The sequence below is a fragment of the Suncus etruscus genome, chromosome 13 (genome assembly GCF_024139225.1).
Source record: "Suncus etruscus isolate mSunEtr1 chromosome 13, mSunEtr1.pri.cur, whole genome shotgun sequence".
NCBI lineage: Eukaryota > Metazoa > Chordata > Mammalia > Eulipotyphla > Soricidae > Suncus > Suncus etruscus.
The window spans coordinates 37833595-37855604 of record NC_064860.1 but is presented as its reverse complement, the minus strand read 5'-3'; the positions used below and the strand labels follow the sequence as shown (position 1 = coordinate 37855604).

General features: G+C 35.0%; 1 long non-coding RNA gene across 1 annotated transcript in view; it reads right to left on the bottom strand.

The window, feature by feature from the left end:
• Positions 1–623: 623 nt before the first annotated feature.
• LOC126026149 (uncharacterized) overlaps positions 624–22010 on the bottom strand; it is a 224402-nt gene continuing 203015 nt past the window's right edge. Inside the window, exon 4 of the long non-coding RNA XR_007501576.1 lies at positions 624–718. This is a non-coding gene — a long non-coding RNA (uncharacterized LOC126026149). The remainder of the gene's footprint in view (positions 719–22010) is intronic.

Genomic DNA, 22010 nt, shown 5'->3' with positions numbered 1-22010 from the left:
GTGTAAAAGCTGAGCATTTGCCAACTGAGGTATCTGGCTGGGTTAAAATGAAATGTAGTTGATTAATTTCTCCTTCCTCTTATTTAACTCCAAACCTAGGCAATGGTAGTTTCCAAGGGTTTCTTTCCTACAAATGGGAATCACACTGACTGATAAAGAATAATATAAATATTAGTAACAGAAAAAATAGTGCAATGAAAAGGAAAGCAAGCAATCATAACTCACTCGCCAAAATTTAACATTGTAAATAGAAAAGGGACAGCTTATTTATCAGAAATGATCAGAAAATTAGAATTGATGACAGAGCTAAGGAATTCAGATGAACTAAAGTTCATCACATCCTACAAGCTCAAGAGGGTAAATAGAATGACAAAGGACAAAAATCACTGGTAGACATGGGTTGAATCTTTCTAATGGTTTTTCTTTCTCATGGGTGGGTGTATACCTTTTTGCCCCTATGATTAGTCATAATATTTATTTTATATCCATTAATGTTTTACAAGTATTGTGTTAATTAATTCTCATGTGGGAATAATTCCAAATAGATGAAGATTTTTACCTTATTGATTTTCCTAATACCTTTCTGGCTTCCAGTGTTTTCAAAGGCTAAAGCACTATTGGATTTTTAGATTCATATGTCTCTCAGAATAAGTGCCAGCTTCATAGGTTCCTGTCAATTGATATTCCATCTTCACTCTGGATACACGATTTCCTTTATCTGACAGATTCAAGAAATTTTATGCTAGATTTAATGACATTTTATGCACTCTGAATTTGGAGGTTTTTAATTCTCTATTTTTGATCTGGCAAAGGTTTACAAGTTAAACTCAGATGGAAGGGTTATTCAGATGTGCATGCTGAACACCTACAATCTTCTGCAGACAAATTTCTTGAGGTATTTTAATTACTTTTAGTCATTATTAAAAAGACTTAATAATATCACAAATGGTCATTCATATATTGGAGTCTGCATATGAAAGCCATTTTTAAAGATCTATCTTGAAAATGATAAGGAAATTGTAGTTGAAGCTTTACTTTTCAAGGTGCAATAACTCTAAAGTATATCTGAAATATACTGGATGCTAAAATGATGATCAATAAAAAGAGAATTAAATAATCTAACGTATAACAATTAGGTCTGAGACTCTCTGAGCCTGAGAAATCATTGATATAACTTGACACTCCTCCTTCCCTCACCCCACCCGACCCCATCTTTTATAAATCCCCCTGAGAATTCTTGACTTTTATAGAGATAGTATAGAACATTAAAGATTAGAAATAAATCAAAGGAGAACAGTGGGAGGGGTTGCAAGGCAAAAATTTTTTTTATTTTATTTAACCAACTTTATTACATACATGATTGTATTTGGGTTTCAGTCATGTACTAAGGCTATGGTTCTGGGCCCTATATAGCATGATTTCTTATAGTTAATATTTCTAAAATAAACTCATTTCTATGGCATGATAAAAAAAGATCCCAAGTAACTTTTTTCACTGTATTTTAATTATTTGAAATTGTAGCTTATGAATTATAAATGATTAGTGTGCTAGAGGAGGGACAACACTAATTTAATGTCTTTTAGGGGGTTCTTTAAAGGCCTAGCATTATTATTGTGTAGTCCAATCAATTTGATACTCTGCCATATTGCTACTCATAGTCCACTATTAACACCATTTGGTACAAAAAAGGTGGTGCCTAGTAGATGGCAAACTCATCCCAAGCCTCCTTGGTGTCTAAACACAGAAAGTAGCGTGTTAGTGGTACAGAGGGTTTTGGAATAAATATGGGCACAGCAGGAGATAGAAACATCCAGATCAGTGTGAACAGAAGGCTGTCTTCACTCAAACATTTTTTCTCTTATTACAAAGGAAAAAACCATGACACAAAATTTATATCAAAAAATACATATTAAGCAGGTACTTGTATCAGATGATAGTGCATTCGATTCTAACACAAGACAAAACAGACACTGTATATGATTTAAAGACTTTAAAAGAGTGTTACAAAATATAGATTGGAAAATGTTACTTTTGTCCTTTCTACCAGTAACTATTTGCTTAAAAGCATCCAAGATCTTTCACAATCTGGCTCTAATCCACTTCTTTAGCTTCCCGCCCTCCACACACACACCCATGCTTCCTTATATAACAGAATAGATTATTTGCTCCCCCTTAAACATGCCTAGTACATCTTTGTCTCAGTCCTTGCTAACTGTTCACACTCGAATATCCCAAGCCTAGCATAGTGTCCTAAACACAGCATGACTCCCTAACGTTTGTTGAATAAATCCTGTCTATCTATTTTAGGAGACAAAGATGAAGAAAAAAAAAACTTGTTAAACCAGTAAATAAATAGCATCAGAGAGAGGTCAAAGAAAAGTTAATTTTAGTGCATTTTAGGAGTGGGGGCAAGATGAGCTTTAAGATTAGGAAAACTGATGCTCTTTATTCTTGGGTCTAGCCAATGCTGTGAGTCAGTTACTTTTTTAGGAACAAGTTTCAACCTCAAGGTTAAATGAACACAAATGCTCTGTCCATCAGCATATAATAACAATAAAAAACAACAGTGGCTATTTCCACATCTGAACAGTGAAACTAAAACATGTGTGACCTCATCAGAGGCATATAGATGACCAAACCTTTTTAAATAGCCATTTTTTCCACTCTTAAAAAAAAATTAGAAAATCAAATGCATTTTTAAAAGATTACACTATATAGGAAAGTAAGAAAGAAAGAACTGAGGTACATATCTGCATATCTTCGTAGTTTCTGACTCTAAAAGAGTTGTTTCTAAAGGATAATGATTAGGACATTTGTCCTAGGGCAAACTGCTATTAAATTGTTGAGTGAAGAATTGAAGTTAAAACTTAAGATGAATATCCAAAATGCAGAAGTGGTAAATAATCGAAGAGACTATAAAGAGCAGTTACAAAATTTCTATCTTTGTGGCTATTTTCAAATAGGAAAGACTCTCATCTATTTTGGATGCAATAAATGCAGCACTACCTCTAGTCAGGAAAGTGGATTCAATGATTTTTCTCATCTTGTTTAGGTCTACTTGACAACAAAATTCTAATAACATTTTGACCCTAAAAATTGTACATAATCACAACACAGTTGAGTAATATGCTTTGTAGTTTTAAGAGGATTAGGCAATAACAAAAATATGTAAGTTATAAACTTAAAATATATACACGCATAAATATACATATATATATATATCTTCTGATTCAAGCTGCCAAGTGTAACATAAATAGAATTAAGAAAAAAACTTGAATTTTTATTTTTAACAATAGTTTTAATAATGATCAGAATAAAGCATTCTTTATTTATTAGCATTTATTTCTTTAATGTCTAAAAAATGTAGTTAAGTATGCATAACCCAGTTATGAGTATCATATAGACTCAATCAAAAATTTAACAAGAATCAAAATGCAGAAAACAATAAAAGAACTTATTATTACCAAGAACATCTTTAAAAGAAGAAGAACCTGTGTAAAGATCCTTTTAAGTGACCAAATTGGTTCCCATATGATCAAGAATGCAAATATAATAAAGAGATTCAGGGTAAAGATCTAGCACGGTGGCAAGTTATTGGCTTTCTGATCTATTTACCTTTCAGCTTTGGAGTTCAGCAGAAGTGTTCGTTACATACAGCATACAGGATTAAATGAACAGTTCCAATGACCTTGCCTGAACCAAATTCATTTAAAAACAGTTTGCCACATTTCTTAAATAGAAGATGAGCCCATTCTATCTATGGCTCGGATTTGGACGGGATGACTAAACTATTGCCCAACTCTTATAAGCAAAGAACTAACATGTACCAATCAACAGACAGAACATAGCAGAAGCATCAGGAAGGTCAAAATACACACACATAAGAAATTGGCAGTACATTATAGAAAATAAAAACTATTTCTAAAGATGGACTTTAGATACTAAAGCTTTGGAGTGTTCTTCAACCTTTGGTAGGAAGAAAAAAATTTCAATGTAATGTGCAAAAATTCATTGGAAAGAAAAAAAGAAAAAACGAGGTATGCAATGTTATTCTGAAAACACTATTTTCACTAAAAGTGATTCAAAGAAATAAATGTTCATTTCTTTGTACCTGATGTGTGATAGGACATTGTTCTACATTTTAATGATGACTTCCTGAGATTAGTTATTACTATGATAAGGAGTTGGGAGGATAGAGGTTTAAGACCTTTCCAAAAAAACATTTTGCTCAGTATCACTATAGAAAAGAAAGTCAACATTAAGCTAACATTGACAAACTAACCAGAATAATGGTTAGAGTATGCACGCATTGCTTATGCTGTTTGAAATGTCAAGAATGAACTGAACATAAAAGGTGTTAAGGTAACCAGCAACTTGAATTTTGAAAAGCTGGGGCACAATGAGCTGTTAATGTAGGTCATTAGAATTCCTAAAACTAACATCCTGCCTCCCTTCCTCTGTCTCTTACTTTCACAGGCACAATTTTTTCATCAGGTGGTTGAAGAAAAAGAAACAAATGTGACTGGGGTTGCCTCTTTGGGGACACTTAGTCCTCTATTCTCCCTCACTTCAACTTGTTCTCTGGTTATCAGAACAAATACTAAGCTAATTGCTTTAATATTATTTCCTCTTAAGGGAATTTGAGTTTTCCTTTATTATCTTTACAAGATCAAAATTCAGGTTTTAATCAGTGTTGTATATGATGATCATGTATTTTTGTGTTGTGGTAGCAGTGTAAGTTTCTTCTGATTCCATCACATTTTCCAGTTTTATTATCAAGGGTTCACTTGGTTCTCCACCTCAAATTTAACTGAAAATACACATACACGTAACATAGACAAAATTAACATTTGGGGGTTTTCAGACTTCTTATCACACAGTCTATGAATACTGTTTCTACTTGTGTCAGAGTAATTTAAACAGAAATGTATGAAAACATATCTGTTTTGCACTAAAACCTTGCTAACATTCTTCATTAATAAATTTTTTCTGGCTCATCTTCATTGGTTCCTGGCCCTTTGCTACCATTTTGGTCAATGGCTCAAGGACACTTTATTCACAGTCTTTCTTATAATTTAAAAAAAAAAAAAAAAAAAGGAAAGAAGGAGAAAAGAAAAGGAAACTCAGTCTGTGAATTTTTTTTTTTATAAATACCAGAATTCTTGAGTTTATCTCTTCATGAGCTAGGAACTGGAGATGTTTCTGTCAACTTTTCTTTTTCTTTTTTTTCTTTCTCTGTCAGCTTTTCAACCTCCCATTTTATGAAAGGATTAGACCATAAACAACCTAGTGGAAATACTTAATGATAAATTCAGGCTGAACTGATCTCAGTGGCCAGGAAGCCATGGCAATGTATGAAACACATGATCAAAATAAATAAAAAAGGATTTGCCCATACATTCAGGAAGAAATAGTGTTGTTTCCAAAATGAGATTTAGAAAATAAAGCACATTAAAGAAAGCTGAGAAAGATTTGATTACAAAAACTTAGCAGGCTAACTTTCAGAAAGTGCCAATTGTCGGGCTGTAGCTATTGTGCAGTGGTAGGGTGTTTGCCTCACACGAGGCTGAACTAGGACATATCTGGGTTCTATCCCTGGTGTCCTATATGGTCCCCAAACCAGAAGCGATTTCTGAGCTCATAGCCAGGAGTAACCAACCCCTAAGTGTCCTGGGTGTGGCCCCAGAACAAAAACAAACAAAACAAAAAAGTGCCAATTGTCATAGTTTACTTTAAACCTGATTATTTTTTACTGACAATGACCTGCACCAAATATTTATAGGGAAGTCCATTGTACTTTGATCAATAAAATAGGAACTGAATCAAAACATTTCTTTCTTTTCTTCAAAGGTTTCAAAGTGTTTCTCAGAGTTTGAAGGTTCACAACTCTTTCAATTTTATACATCTATACATGCATCATTCCCTCTGTACCATTAATCCTGTGGAAGTGACCCACCTACAACTCCACAGAGCTAATTAACTCCACACTGAGCATTTTCCCCCTCATTTCACACATCTACTCTATGCTTTAAATGACCCAGCAGCAGCATGATAATGCTTGTTTTCTTCTCAGCAAGGAAAGCATGATGGTAGGAGAGCTGAAATATATCTACTCTAATTTAAAAACTATTGTGTTATTCTAGAACATCACCAAATACTATTTTATCAGAGAGTATAAAAATTCTTGAATAAAATCTGTTTGTGTGTCATGTATTGGTTGCTGTTTTAAATGACAAATGATGTTGATTAAATAAATTTCAAGGTAGGGAACCTTGCTTCACCATTTTTTTAAATACTACTTCACTGGAAAAAAAAAGAACAATCTATAACTTCTTTCCCTATCTTGTTGGGGATTTAAGAGAAGAGCCAAAGAGAAGAATGCCATAACTCATCCTTTTTTTTCTATCGCAAGAAATAGGCCCATCATGTTTTTCCAGATTTATTTTTGCCGAAGTGAATGACTTGAAAACTCTAAGATGATCACTGTTTTCTAACTTCAAAAAATGAAAAAAAAGTGAACATGATGATGGTGGGTGATTTATGGAATCAGCTTGTCAACGTGATGAAACTGAAAAGGCTTTTATAGAAAGTGTCCATATGCTAAAGTAAAAAATCTTTAACATAATGTATATGCTGTAGAATACTTGTCATTGCAAAAAATAAAAAAAACACCAGCCCTGGAATATCATTAATTTAGACAGTAAGTGTAAGATACTGCTAAAATTTACACTGATAAATCATACAAATACATACTGGCCAGTCAAATGGAGACAGACAATTTCGAGTCCTTTTAGAAGCAATCGAAAGAACCATCATATTTTAGGTGTCATCTCTAGTATATGATAAGAAAAAAAATCCGTGTTTTCCCCTTGAGTTATACAAGTATATGGCTTTAAAGGTTAAAAATTTGTAAATAAATGATTAGGAAATTATCTTTCTTGAATGTCCCATCTTAAAGAAATTATTGCATCTGGCTCATTTGGGTAAGGCTTGGACATAGAGCATCTTAGTCTTCTGTCAACTTCTAATCTTTCTTTTCTCTGCAAAGTGACACATGTCCAAGATTTCTATGTGCAATAAACAGACAGTATAATACCTTTTAAAGCTTTAATTTCTAATGGTCTTTTTCATATATGTTTTCTTTTAAAAATTATTTAGTTTTTGGTTTTCAGCTATCTCAGTCATGTTCAGAAGTTACTTCTGGTTCTGCATTTAGGAATTGCTTCTGAGAGAGGAGCCCTTAGAACAGGTAGAAAACTTAGCTAAAAAGAAGGGCCTTGTGACAAACACAGAACTATGATAAAATCAGGCAGCCTTGAGAATTAAATGTAAACATTTAAGATTTAAGACTTAAAGGGGACAAGCAGAGAGATATGATAAAAGCAGGCAGCCTTGAGAATTAAATGTAAACATTTAAGATTTAAGGTTTCTTCAGAAACAAAGAAGGCACAGGACTTTGGTCCTGGGAAACTAAGTATAATCTATAAGATCCCCTTATCTATACATTCCACCTGCCAGAGATAGGTTCCATTATCAGTGCATCCCTACCTGATGGAGACAGATCTGATTATCTGCACATTCCATCTCACTTGCCAATGGGCCCTGTTATTTGGACAATCTGGCCTGTTCAATATATTTATCCCCATTGACATATTTACGAGCAGAACTGTGCCCACAAAAAGTATATAAACTGGGCCTTGAGTTTCAATAAATGGATTCGGATTTGGCTGGAATCCTTTCCCCACTCTTGTCTGTCTACATGTCTTTGTGTTTGCGCTATCTCCCTCCAAGAAAGAATAACCACATCTTAATTGGTGTCCCTGCAGGCAGGGGCACCCACACTTTTGGAATGTTCAGGGAACCATATGGGATGCTGGGGATTGAACCTGGGTCAGTGGTGTACAAGTCAAGTTCCCTACATGATATACTGTCAATGACCCCATACATATATTCTTATTTGAGGTGTTTCAAATCCCATACTTTAAATCCTAAGGAATCAAAGACCGACCTTCTGAAAGTGCTGTAACATATTCACTATTGCCTCTCAGCTTCTCCTAGATATGGTTGGGTGTTATAACTAATACAAGACACAATTTTTTGTTTATGCTTTTTATAAATTTTGTATTTGGTAATTAGCCAATATGAAATTCAGACATTTATGGCTTTAGTCTTGGGGAACTGCATGATCTGGTGATCCTGCAACAGAGCTGTTCTTTGAATGTTTCCTCTCAATAAGACATTTTCAGGTTTTTGATGTTTGGGCTTTCAGTGTCTTAATAATGATCAGTGGGGACCAATCTCATATAACCTCTCTGACCTCATTTCCATCACTTTCATGCAGAATTGGTCAAACTGGCCATAGACTATGCTTATCTTGTGGGGAAGTGTGAACAAATATAGAACTGTGAATGGGATTAAAAGGAATAAATCAATTGAAAATTAGTGACTTTCTGCCCTTGTTAAAATTCAACCGTCTCATTGGAGAGAGGCCTAAAATGTTTTGAACTTTTTGAGTATCTTTTAGATAAGGAACAAGTAAAAGCATTGCCCAGATGGAAGCATGTATTCTTTAATTCATTTAACAGATGAACAGATTTTTTTCTCAGTCTAATATTAATTACTTTGCTAATTAGACTCCACTTCTGCTCTCAAGAATGTTCTACTCTAATGTACATTTTAGGGATTTTCCCAATTATTACCAACGTCTTATTAGTTCCCTTAGGAGACTTATCATAAACATAACCTTCCCATAAAACTGTACATCTTCTTGTTCCTTATTTGTTCTTATCAATTGCCCTGTGAGATCTACTAATCTTTATTAATAAACTGACACTTTGGTCACTAATTTATAATATCAATCAATTTTTATTCAAATATAACCCCCAATTCATTTTCTTTCTAAAATAGCCAAGAAAATTTTATACAAAGCCTTTTCAGAAGTGTTTGCATATTTGAAATGGTCCATAATCTTTTTAAAATACCATTTTTCTTTTCATTTTTAAAATAAAAAAATAGGGCAACAGTCCCTAGCAAGTGTTCTGCTGAAATCTCTGGAAAACAACTCCCCTAGCCTGCCAAGACTCTTTCCCTCTGACTCTGGGGACTTAGACCCAAAGTCATAAGTTCCATTCTCCTCTATATACACTTGGAGAGTGCTAATGCTGATACTAGTCAGAAAGAATTTAAGCAATACTTTGATTTTACTTCACTAACATTCTAGGGGCCTATAGTGGTAGGGCATTTGCCTAATATGTGGCCAACCTGGGACAGACCCAAGTTTAATCCCTGCATCTCATATGGCCTCCTAGTCTTCCAGGAGCAATTTCTGAGTACAGAGCCAGGAGTAATCCCTGAGAGCAGCCAGGTATGGCCCCAAAAACATTCTATAAATACACATATCAACTACATGCTACAGGCAAATTACTAGTAAATGGGCTCCCAGATATAGCCTTCATTTATTCTTTGGGCTAAAACATTTCTGCAGTCAAGAGAGAACCACATATTATTCAAGTAACTTCAATGAAGTTTCTTCAAGGGAGGTGCTTCTCTACTACACATATAATTTTTCTCAGCTTAGTTGTCTAAGATTAAAGCCAACACTAACTTCCTCAACTTGTTAAACATTATTTTCCTCTCATGTGTTGCAAAATGAAGAAATTTAACAGCAAGTCTCTCATTTTATTTTCAGATATCTTATGATACAAACATTGGTATTAAAATTGTGAATACCATTGTTCTACTTTAATGTTAATACTCTAATTTGTCTTGTGTAACCAGAGGTGAATACATACATAATCCCTTTTTAAAATAGATATCTTTCTATGTTGTGGAAAAAGAATGAATGAATTTGATAAGCTGTTTATCTATTTATCTATTGGGTATTAATAAAGCAAAATAATTTGTCACTTATTTGTTTTTCAGACTTACATCAGATGTTAAAACTCTTCATGACAGTATGTCAAAGGGGGAGGGTGGTCCAACTACCCAATCAGGGGCTGGGTAGGCTGAAGAAGATGTTAACATGCTGGAATAGGAGAGCTCATCTTGTTGGGTAACTAAGATAATTTGAGCAAATTGTGTTGAAGAAGTCATCTGAAGGTATTTTGGAAGAGTAATATCAAAACCAAACATAAAAGTCTATGAAGGAACTGGAGTAAAGTAAAACAACTACTTTTTCCATCTCCCTATTAGTTTCCTTTCTTCACTAAGTTGCTTTATCTTTACAAAACTCTATACTTTAGTCCTCCATTCATTAGGTTCTTTCCTCTGTATCTTTCTACATAATATCTATTTTGGAACAATTTTAGAAGAGAGTGCAATCAAATAAAGAGATTTAGAGAATATTTATGGTAATATATAGTACATTTATATTAACATGAAAATACAACCTATATTTGATTGATAAAGAATTGGAAAACAGACTTTTGAGATTTAAAAATTGATGGTGTGTTTGATCATACTAATCTCCAGAACAGCTCTGTTTTATAGTATTGTGAGAAAGAGCTCTAAGAAAAAGATGAGTAAGGGAATGAAAAGGATTGTATATACACAAATTTAGTAATAAGCAAACAATTCTGGCCTAAGCTTGATGGTTGATTCCCCCAACATTTTTTTTTAATCTTCAACATCATAAGGAAGAATTTAAAGATTCTCATGAGGTTTAGAGAACTTGCAAATGTTTTATATTATGTTCATTTGTAGTTGCTCAAACAAGTAAAGGATAACTAAAGCATGGTATCTCACAATGAACAACAATGTAGGCAGTGTGCTTCTCATGAATATGACAGAACTTCAGCTTTATTGGCTTGCATTGGGTAATGGCAGCAGTGCAAGGTGTTTTGTAAACATTTCAGTGAAAAGCTTGTTTCTTTAAATACTTTAGTATTCTTTAAATACTTAGTTGGTCAATGTATGAAGGAGGGTTGCTGAGACATCTATTATGCCTAAAGACAGAGATAAGCAAAATGTAAAACACAGAAAGGAGGAGTAAGTCTCAAAAGAAGGATGTAATAGAATAAAGAATCTTAGAGTAAGACAAACAAGTAAGCATGCTTTAAGGAAAGGCTAATACACTTTCTCAATATGAAACAAAAAATGAAGACACCTATTTATTCAGTTTTACATACATTCTTTTCGTAAGGATTTTGCAATTTGTGAAATATTGATAATGATGCAACCTTAAGATACTGGCAAATCTAGGAATGAAATCCTGACATCCAGGCTGTATTTCTGATACCAATCTTTGCTCTCTGAAGTGTTTAGTCTACATTCTGTGGTTTGTTTGAGATGGATGGCAAAAGATGTGTGTGGAAAGCTAAGATTTCCAACTGGATTATAAATGACTCTAAATATAAAATATTTAATCCTTATATTTCCCTCCGGCCCACCCTCAATCAGTTCTCTTTTCTATCAGATTATTGATGCCCAATTTCTTTGCAACTAGCTTGAAACTTCATGTCTGTTAACTTGTTAACTTAAAACATCTACCAGATCCATTCATTTCCTCCTTTATGGTTTTCAACTCTACATGCTAACATATCCAGATGAATACAGGTGCATATTATATATATTCATCAATATCAATTCCCATGCTGCTGAACAATGATGGAGAAAAAATTGTAATGCTGTATAGACTACTGCCCCACCAGAATCATGATTTCTAATTTGAATTGGCATTTCAGAGCTACTAAGCTTTTCTTTTTTGTTTCTCCTCCACACCTCTGTTTTTCTTTTAATTATCCCTCATCAGTTTTCTTTCTCATTTTCCTGTCCCTATTTATCTGTCTCTCTTTATAATTCATGCTCTATCCTTTCCTCCTACCTGTTAATGTTTCTTTTACCTTGTATAGAGGGAAATGAGATATTAAACGTAATTCCCGAGATTCTGCCTCTGTCAGAACCCATCCAAAGCATTGTAGAGACCGCTTTTAGGATCTTCTATCTTTTATAAGTTACTTCTTTATTCCTATTTGCCATTTTTATGTTTGCTAAAATAATTGGACTTCATCTAAACTAACAAGCAAAAGTAACAGCCATAACAAACTAATAAAAATCAAACCATATTCATGAACCTGGTTTTCCATACTTCCAAAGTTCCTATAGCCTTACATAATATTCAACACATTAAAGTCTGGTTTCTCTGGTGATGCTTCTAGTTCAACCACAAAGATCAAAAAGAAATCCTCTAAATGGCTTGATCACAAGGTCTACTTAAATTTATTTTTTTAAATTTTAAAAAGTTTGTGCCATTAATAAATATTTTGCACACAATAAAATCCACACATTATATGCCCTTACACTCTAATAAACTTTGACTTCTGAGTTGCTTCCTTGTATGGCTCCATAAAACAAAGTCCAAGAGCCTTTACCTCACATGAAAATACCTGCAGAATATCATTTTTTCCACATAAACCAGGGTCTTATAATATCAAGTTACTAAGCATTAATAAAATATGTAATGCAAATTCACGCCTGTTTTTCTTTTTGTATCTTCATATCTATAATGATCTCTATAAGTATGTGTTTATGTGATATGGAGAATACTATTGCTATAATACTAATTTCTTTATACATTTATGAAACTATGTACTATCTGAGAAATAATATTCACAAATAAGAAGATAGCCATAAATATCACTAACTAGGTCATACAAACAGAACAAAGGTCAGGCAGAATGGCCAAGTTTGATTCCCAACACCATCAGGAGTTACCCTGAGCACAATTGGGAGTAGGCTTGTTTATGACCAGGTATACACTTTCAATATTCCTACATATCTGTATAACTATATCTATATACAGAGGTCTCAAACTCGAGGCCCATGGGCCATTTGTGGCCCTCCGTATAACATTTTGTGGCCCTGCCCTAGAGGAATCTTTTCTTTCTTTTGTTTTGTTTTAGTTGTTTGGGTCATTCCCCCTCCCCAATGTTCAAGGCTTACTACTGACTTTGCATTCAAGGATCACCCCGACTTTGCCTCCTGCGGCCCCCAGGTAAATTGAGTTTGAGACACATATATAAAATTACCTAAAGATGTCAATTATGTTATACTATGGATGAAATTGTCAACCCATCTCACCTCTAAATTTATATGCTAAAGCAGGCCACACTTAATACAAAAAAAATGTGTATATGGGGATAGGATCATTATAGTTTTTGTAGATCATTGTGATCATTAATGAAATTAATATGAAATAAAATTAGAGCTGAATGGAGCCCTAATCTAACATGATTGTTGTCCTTCTAAACAGAGACATTTGAACACAGATATGCATACAGACAGAATTCCATATAAAAATTATGATGAAGATCAGAGTGATGCTTCTATCAGCAAAGAACAGCAAATACTGCCAGAAAACCAGTAGCAGACAGTAGGGTGACATGGAACAGATTTTATCTTGAATCTTCAGTAGAAATCAGCCCTGCTAACACTTAAATCATGGATGTGTAATCTTTGAATATTGATACAATAATTTTATGTTGTTCAAGCCACCCAATTTATGGCAATTTGTTATAGTAGTCCTAGTTAACTGACATTCTTAGTAAATATTGTATCTTTGAGTATAACGGTTTTTCTATAAGTGGAGTATTGTTCAAAGAAGCTAGTATGTGTGATATAAAGGAAAATATCAAGTGTAATTGTTGAATGAATAAACTAATGAGTAAAAATGCCATGTAATTGTATTTTTGGTATACTAACAAGCAATTAATCTAATAACCAACATAAGACTGATATAAAATTTTACCATTTATTTATTTATTCTTTTATTTTTTTTTTAGTTTTTGGACATATCCAGCTATGCTCAAGGTTTACTCCTGAATCAGAGATTAATTCTCGCAGTCCTTGGACCATATGTGGTGCCAACTATTGAATTCAGAGCAGACTGCATGCTATGAAACTGCTGTAGCCAGTATATTATCTCTCCAACACTACTACTTATTCAATAAATACATTTTGAATATATATTCAGGAATATATATATATATATATCAAAAGATTAGTGTTCCTGAAAAGAAACCTTCTCCATCTTCATGGAACTTAATTCTAGCAGAGGAAATTGACATCATCCCTGAGCACAGAGATATGAGTAAGCTCTGAATACCACTGGGTGTGGCCCCCACACCAAAAAAAAAAACAAAAAAAAAACCCAACAAAACACTAAAATAAAAAGCAAGTAAAATCAGTTACATTATTTCACTGATAATCAACAGGATTTATTCTCAAAACTCCTTAACACTTTACATAATGCTCAAGGCACCATAAATTTACAGGTTTAAGCAGGAAGTTAGGAATTTATAAGTATACAATAAAACAAAGATAAACACAATGAAATCTAAAGGTGAGGGTAAAGTAATACACAGAAAGATTAAAAGAGCTTGTATAGGACAACCTCAGAACTAGACTTCTTGGTTGGCAAGTCATTCGACATGAATCGCTGGAGCACTTCCAGTGTACCAACACTATGCTGAACATAACAGAACTGTGGACAGAGCAGACATGCTGACACACTCATTAAGTTTACATTCCAGAGAAAAGAAAATACCTGAACAACAAATATCACAGTTCATTCTTTACGTATAACTGTAATACAAATAGATAAAGAGTGCCAGGGGATCACTCCAGGTCAGAGGATGCATGCTTGATGAGTTTCAAATGTAGAAGACTTCCATGAGGAAGTGATAGCTGAACCCTACTTTGGACCTTGGTGGGGGGTAGGGTTCCAGTAAGAATCCATGGAATCATGTGCTTCTTCTTCATCTCCTTTTAATCCATGTGCACACATTTCAAATACTTAAAAGCATTCTTCAAATATACTAAGAACACCAAAACTAAACATGAGAAGGACTCTCCAGAGGAAAAGGGCCAAAAATAGGAAGGGGGAAAAAAACTCTAATCTCACCATTTGTTTTGAAAACACCCAAAATGATTAAAACATATTATAAACTAAAACATATGAACTAATCACTTGCCAAGTTTCATTTTTAAATCAAAGTGATTTCTTTTAGGTTCATAAACTGAAAAAGTCTTCAAATATGAACTTGTTTTTCTCTCCTTGGCCCTCAGCTGACTTGAAACATTTGTTGTTAAGCTGTATGAAGTAAAAGGGATGGATCTGGTTAGGAGCATATGGCAGTGTATCCATTAGAATGTAAGCTCCACGAGCTCAGGACTTTGCTCAAACTTGTATTCCTAATGCATAGCAGAATACCTAAAAGGTCATGGGGACTCAATAAATGTCTGCTAAATGACTAACTAGATGAATACTCAAGACCTTTGAAGAAATATATGACTCTATATTTACCTCAATCACCCTGTATGTCAGTGGCTCTTAACCAGGGCTAAATTTGTTCCCTAGTGGGTCAAAGTTTTGAAATATCTAGGCATGTCTTTACTTAGAAACACTAAAGAAGTTGTTATTAGAATTCAGTAGGTTGAAGTTAGGGATTTTACTTACTATATAGTGCATAGAATAACTCCCTAAAACAAAGATTTAGCGAACCTAAAATGTCAACAAGACTAAGAGTCTACTTCTTGAATTTAGTCCTTTTGTTTCTATAAAGTTGTAAACCAGGAAGTATGGCTCTTTACATGTTTAATCCTAGAAGACCATATTAGAAAAGTTTTCTTGCTTTATTCTCATTTCTTCATAACTCAATAGTACTGGCTATTCTAAGCTCAGAAATAAGTTTTACTGGGTTGTGCTTCCATTGAGTCAAAATGCAGTTGTTTTGTAAAACCACCTAAAATGCTTTTCTCTGCAATGCCCCACAGCAATTTTTCTGGCCACACCCAGTGATGCTCAGGGGTTACTCCTGGCTATGCACTCAGAAATCACTCCTGGCTTGGGGGACCATATGAGAAGCTGGGAATCGAACCGAGGTCCATCCTAGGTTAGCGAGTGCAAGGTAGACGCCTTACTGCTTGTGCCACTGCTCTGGCCCCCCCAAGAAATTTTTTAATTAAATATAGATTTCCATATTCCTGTTCAAGAATGCACATAATTCCTAGTGATGGAGATATAGAACAGGAGTTAAAGCCTTGCATACAGAATGTCCTTGGCACCACATATGGTCCCCAGAACACAGCCATGGATCACTCGAGCAAAGAACCAAAAATAACCCCCAAGAACCACTGGGTGTGGCAAAACTCTAACCTTCATGTAAATGAATAAAAGAATATATACCCAATTTCAGTGAAATTATTTTACTTAGAGACTAGTCACGGTCTTCAATAAAATAATTTTATTTAAGCTTAATCAGGTTTTGCATACCTGCTTAGCTTTATTCACCATAAATAAAATCAATTTCAAGAATTCCACCAAAAACTAAGAGTGTAGATGTGGACAGGTTGGGTTTATAGTATTTTCTGTATAATTTTACCTGTATATGTAAATATCAGTAGCATTTGTTTACAGTTTCAGATTTTGTATTGAGTTGATAATAGCACTTATAAAATTGGTTGTCTTTAATAGAGTTAAAAAATTCCGTGGTGTCAGAGATATGTATTGTTAATTTACCCCCATATATGATTGTTCCACTAATTTTGATACTGTGACACAAATTCAAGTTACTACAAAGAATGTATATATTCAATTGGTATAGATTTATGACTAGTGGAAAGATAACAAAGCAGAAGCATATTTTTTCCTAATCATCCTATTTTTTTATTTTTATTTTGAACAAAATGGATTGCAAATCATTCACATTAAATTTTTAGGTACATAGTGACATTGAATCAGGGGCATTCCCACCACCAATGTTGTCCTCCCTCCACCCCTGTTCCCAGCAAGCATCCCATATCCCCCTCCTTTATCACCCAGGTTGCTAGTATAAGTGGTCCCCTCTGTGTCTAGCATGTTGTAGACTGGATGTTGATTCTGTTGTCCTTGGCTTTGGATTTGGTGTTTAAATCTGATCATTTTTTAAATTTCTACTTAATGTTCATACGACTGTCTGGTCTTGGTACCCTCCATTATTTACCCCTCAATTTGTGAGGGAATGAAGGGAAGATCAAGAAAGTGAGGGCTCAAAGAGTGGAGAGTGCAGTTAGAGAAACAACTACGCTGAGGACTATCATAACAATGTCAGTGAGTGAGGGATGGAGAAGGCCTGTCTGGAATACATGTGGGGGGGGAGTGAGGGAGGGATGAAATGGGGGCATTGGGATGGGAAGGTTGCACGGGTGAAGGGGGGTATGTTCTTTTATGACTGAAACCCAACTACAATTTCTTTTGTAAAAAAATTTTTTTGTAATGACGATGTTTAAATGAAAAAATTATTTGTTTAAATATTTTTTTTAAAATGAAAGTGAGGGCTGAAGAGTTAGGACAATGGATACTGTATTACATGTGGCTGATGTAATATGAAGTGATCAATCCCTGGCACACCGCATGGTTTTCAGGCCTGCCATGAGTGATCTCTGAGTGGTTAGGAGTAAGCCCTGAGCATCATAGGTATAACCCAAAAGGGAAAGAAACTAAAGACAGCATCAGGAGTATAGCCCAAAAGAGAAAGAAAAGGGCCTATATAGAGATTTAGCCAGGAAAAGCCTTAATAATCACAGAATATAAAAACTGGAAACAATAGCTGAGGATTATAATTGCTATTAACTCCACATAAACATTTCACTGAATGCTGCTTCTATCAGGAAATGTTCAAATATTAAAAAAAAAACAACAATAGGGGCTGGAGTGGTGGTGCAAGCGGTAAGGCACCTGCCTCGCATGCGCTAGCCTAGCATAGACCACGGTTCTATCCCCTGGCGTCCCAAATGGTCCCCCAAGCCAGAAGTGATCTCTGAGCGCAAAGCCAGGAGTAACCCCTGGGCGTCACCAGGTGTGGCCCCCAAACCCCCCCAAAACAAAAAGCAAACAAAAAAACAATATAAACAAAAATATTGTAAAATAAAAAATGTAAATAAATAAATATCCCAAGGAAGTAGGCTAACAAAATTATATGGAATAAAGCATAATTAAATAATTCCAGTCAAGGGATAATTAAGAATCTAAAAGAATAAAATCAAAAATCACATTTCAATAGGACGACTGATTTTAGGGAAATGGCCCTCAGGGAGTAACTTCAGTTGTGTGTCTCTGTAAATGAAAAGAAGGCAACTTCCCTCTCACTTCTTTAAACATCTGAATGGTTTGACATTATAGTAGATAAATATGATGCATGTTAGTAAAAGAGAATTTGACAAAAATACTTAGTGAATACATAGAGTAGAGGACATTGTTCACAATACAAACAGGTACAATTCATAGTTTCCTAAAAATAATGAAAGCTATTATTCACTGTTGTGTGATCTCATGTATAGATATTCATTCTCTACATTCATGTTTGAGATGTGAAGTATTACAAAGACCAAGTAATATCTTCAGCAAAAAATCAAGGCCTTGAACCAGAAAACAAATTTTAGGAGGTACTTGCAAGCAATTTTTATTGGGGCTAACAAAGGGTCACTACCGATGACACTTGAACAACTAGGTTATATGGTTAAATGCTTGGGATGAGCAATACTACAGACTACCAGGAATAAGCCTGGTAGAGTTTGTGGGTTTTAACTTACTGTGTGTCTTCCCATATACATTATTATATTTATTGATGTAGTAATTTCTCTTTGAAATAAGAAAAGTCACTTTCAGGAGAAACAAACTATGTTGAAACCTTGGGATCTTAAACTATTTCAACTTTAAGTATTGGGTTTGAAAGAATGAGATTTACATCTCTAAAAGAATGTGATCTGGGAGAACATGCCAGTGTCATCAGTGGGCACACTGACTGTTATTTTAGTCACTATCATAAAAAGAATCCTAAATTTAAATTCAACAAATGAAATATTACAACCAATCTCCTTCCAGTTCAAGTTCTACTCATCTACTTATTTTAGGAGCATATTTCATTGGTGGCATAATAAAGGTACAGTATCCCAGGTTCAGATGTTTTGGTTTTAATGAACTTTTACTTGTTCTTAAATCTCACATTCTTAGGTCTCTTGGTCTCTCCTTTCTATTTCACCATGTCAGGTTTCATTAGCTCAAACCTCTAGTAATATTATAAGTACACTTAGAATTCTGAGCTTTAGCACATACTGCTGCCTATGTCTAGAACACTCATATGCCCTAATAAACATTTACCAAATGAAAAACATTAATAAATACCTTTGATGTTGCTGCTTTGGGTACTAAACAGAAATAGTATATTTTCTACTATTCTGGATAAGCCTGCATAATGTGTTCTTACTTTGAAAATTAATTTTGAAGAACCTAAAAATTTTGCCATAGAGAATCATGGGACCCATGCCACAATATTTTGTTTTGCTTTTAATAAAAATAACTGTGAATTTGGGAAAGAAGCACTCATTTTTTTTCTAGAAAATATTTACTAATCACCCTTATGGCCCAAGTACTATTCTCAACACTAGGGATTTTTTAAAGCTTAATGTATCCCTCCCCCCAAAATAAAGGGCAAAACCAAAATAAAAATCTGCCATTGTGGAGCTCACATGTTGTGGCAAGAAGAAAAGAAGAAATAAGTGTGTGTGTGTGTGTGTGTGTGTCTGTCTGTCTGTCTGTCTGTCTGTTTCTAAAAAAATAAGCAAAGGAAAGGGGCACAGTTTTAATTATGGTGGCCATGAAAGAACAGTGTCTGAAAACAAACTGAGCAAAAGCCTCAAGGTGTGGGAATAAAATTGCAGGGAGTAAGGAAAGCAACAGTAAATGCTCTGAGGTGAAGTCCTCCATGGCAGTTGAGGAAACCCAAGAGGTCAATGAAGCTTGAAAGAGAGAGTGAGGATTCAAGTGCTAAATGAGAACAGAGATATAATAGGGCAAGCTAAATGTGTAGATTCTTTTGGATTATTGTAAAGGTTTGGCTTTTTTTTTTTCTGACTTAGATGTATAGCCATTAGAGAGTTTTAAGCATGAAAATATGGTCTGACTCAAATTACATTATAGGTATTGCACAGAAACTCTCTGGCTGCCATTTTGACAATAAATTGTATGTGGCAAGGTCAAAAGCAGAGAATAAAATTAGGAGCTGACACCAACAATTTAGCCAAAAGATGATAGCAGCTTGAATCATGGTAGTACTGCTGATGAGTATGACATTTGATAAGAGTTTGGATGTGTTTTGAAGATACAAGCAGCAAAATACACTGATAAATCAAAATTTCAGATAAATAAAAGACTGAAAATATTCTTTTACGTGAGCAACCCTAAGAAAGGATTTACTATTTTCTGAGGTGAGGGAAAGTGCATAATTATTGGATGAAATAGATTGTATTAAGTATATCTATATATTGGTTTTTGGGCCACACTCTGTGGCCCTCAGGGGTTACTCCTGACTATGCGCTCAGAAATCACTCCTGGCTTGGGGAACCATATGGAACACCAGGGATCAAACAGAGGTCTGTCCTGAGTCAGCCACATGCAAGACAAACACCCTACCACTGTGCTATCACTTTGACCACTGTATTGAGCCTATTAAAGTAATAATGCTCATTGGATCTACAATGAAGAGTTGAGTAGGAAGTTGCCTAATGAGCCTACAATGCAGAATACTATCCTGGACTAACAAAAGTTTGGACTAACAAAACTAACTAACAAAAGTTTGGATTGGACTTTGAAGATATGGGGTAGGATTGGAAATAGGTTACTGGAAATTGAAGTCAGGGAAAAGAATAAGGTACAGTAATTAAATGGTTAAAATATAGTCAAACGGGTGAGTAGATATGGTAGGGTAAAGGATAAATCATGGTAGGATAAAAGATAGATAATGACAGACTCAAGGAATTGAGAGGAAAATATTTTAATGTATAATAAATGTATATTTAGTGTGTACATTTAGTGTATCTATATACATACATACACACAATAAAATGAGGTAGAAGTGTGGTGCCTTCTTAGTGCAACAGACAGTGCATTAGTCTCATAATCTGAAGGTTCTGAGTTTGAGCCTCAGAGAGGGCACAAAGGTTTTTTGGAGCTGGAGTGATAGCACAGCAGTAGGGTGTTTGCCTTGCAGGCAGCTGACCCAAAACGGATCTCGGTTTGATCCTCGGCGTCCCATATGGTCCCCCAAGCCAGGAGCAATTTCTGAGTGGAGAGCCAGGAGTAGCCCCTAGTGTCACTGGATGTGGCCCAAATACCAAATATATATATAGGATGTTAGTGAATCAACATCTAAAATCTTCAAGAAATTATGTGTGACAACCATGAGTTTATTAGATTACCTGGAGGGGATGGGGATGTAGTTCAGTGTAGAAAACTTGTCCTACATGTGAGGCCCTGGGTTCAACTTCTGGTGGAAGGAAGAAAGAAAGGAAGAAGGAAGGAAGAAAGGAAGGAAGGAAGGAAAAAAGGAAGAAGGAAGGAAGGAAGAAAGAAGGAAGGAAGGAAGGAAGGAAGGAAGAAGGAAGGAAGGAAGGAAGGAAGAAGGAAGGAAGGAAGAAGGAAGGAAGGAAGAAGGAAGGAAGGAAGGAAAGAAAGAAGGAAGGAAGAAGGAAGGAAGGAAGGAAAGGAAGGAGGGAAGGGAAGGAGGGAAGGAAGGGAAGGAGAGAGTGAGTGAGAGAGGAGAGGGAGGGAAGAGAGAGGGAGGGAGGGAGGGAGGGAGGTGAATAGAGCAAAAAAAGAGGGAATGAAGATAAAAAGAAAGTGGGGAAGAAGTGAGAGAAAGGAGGGTGGGAAGGAAGGAGGGAAGGAAGCAAGAGAGAAGAGGAAATAAGGAAAGGAGGAAAAAGGTGGAAGGATGAAGGTACCAAAGAAAGAGGAAAGAGGAAGGGGGAAGAAGGAGGAACAAAGGAAGGAATAAAGGGAGGGAGGTAATTAGGGAGGGAGGCAGAAGGAAGATATCAGGTCACTGTAATAAGAGGGAATTATGAGAACAGTGAGTGAACTTTCTTATTCCCTACTTGACATTTTTGTGTTGCTTTTTAGCTTCTCAATTTAACTATTTGCTGTAGACAAACTTAGTTTTTCAGTCTAGATAGCGATGTCACCTATGATGTCCTTC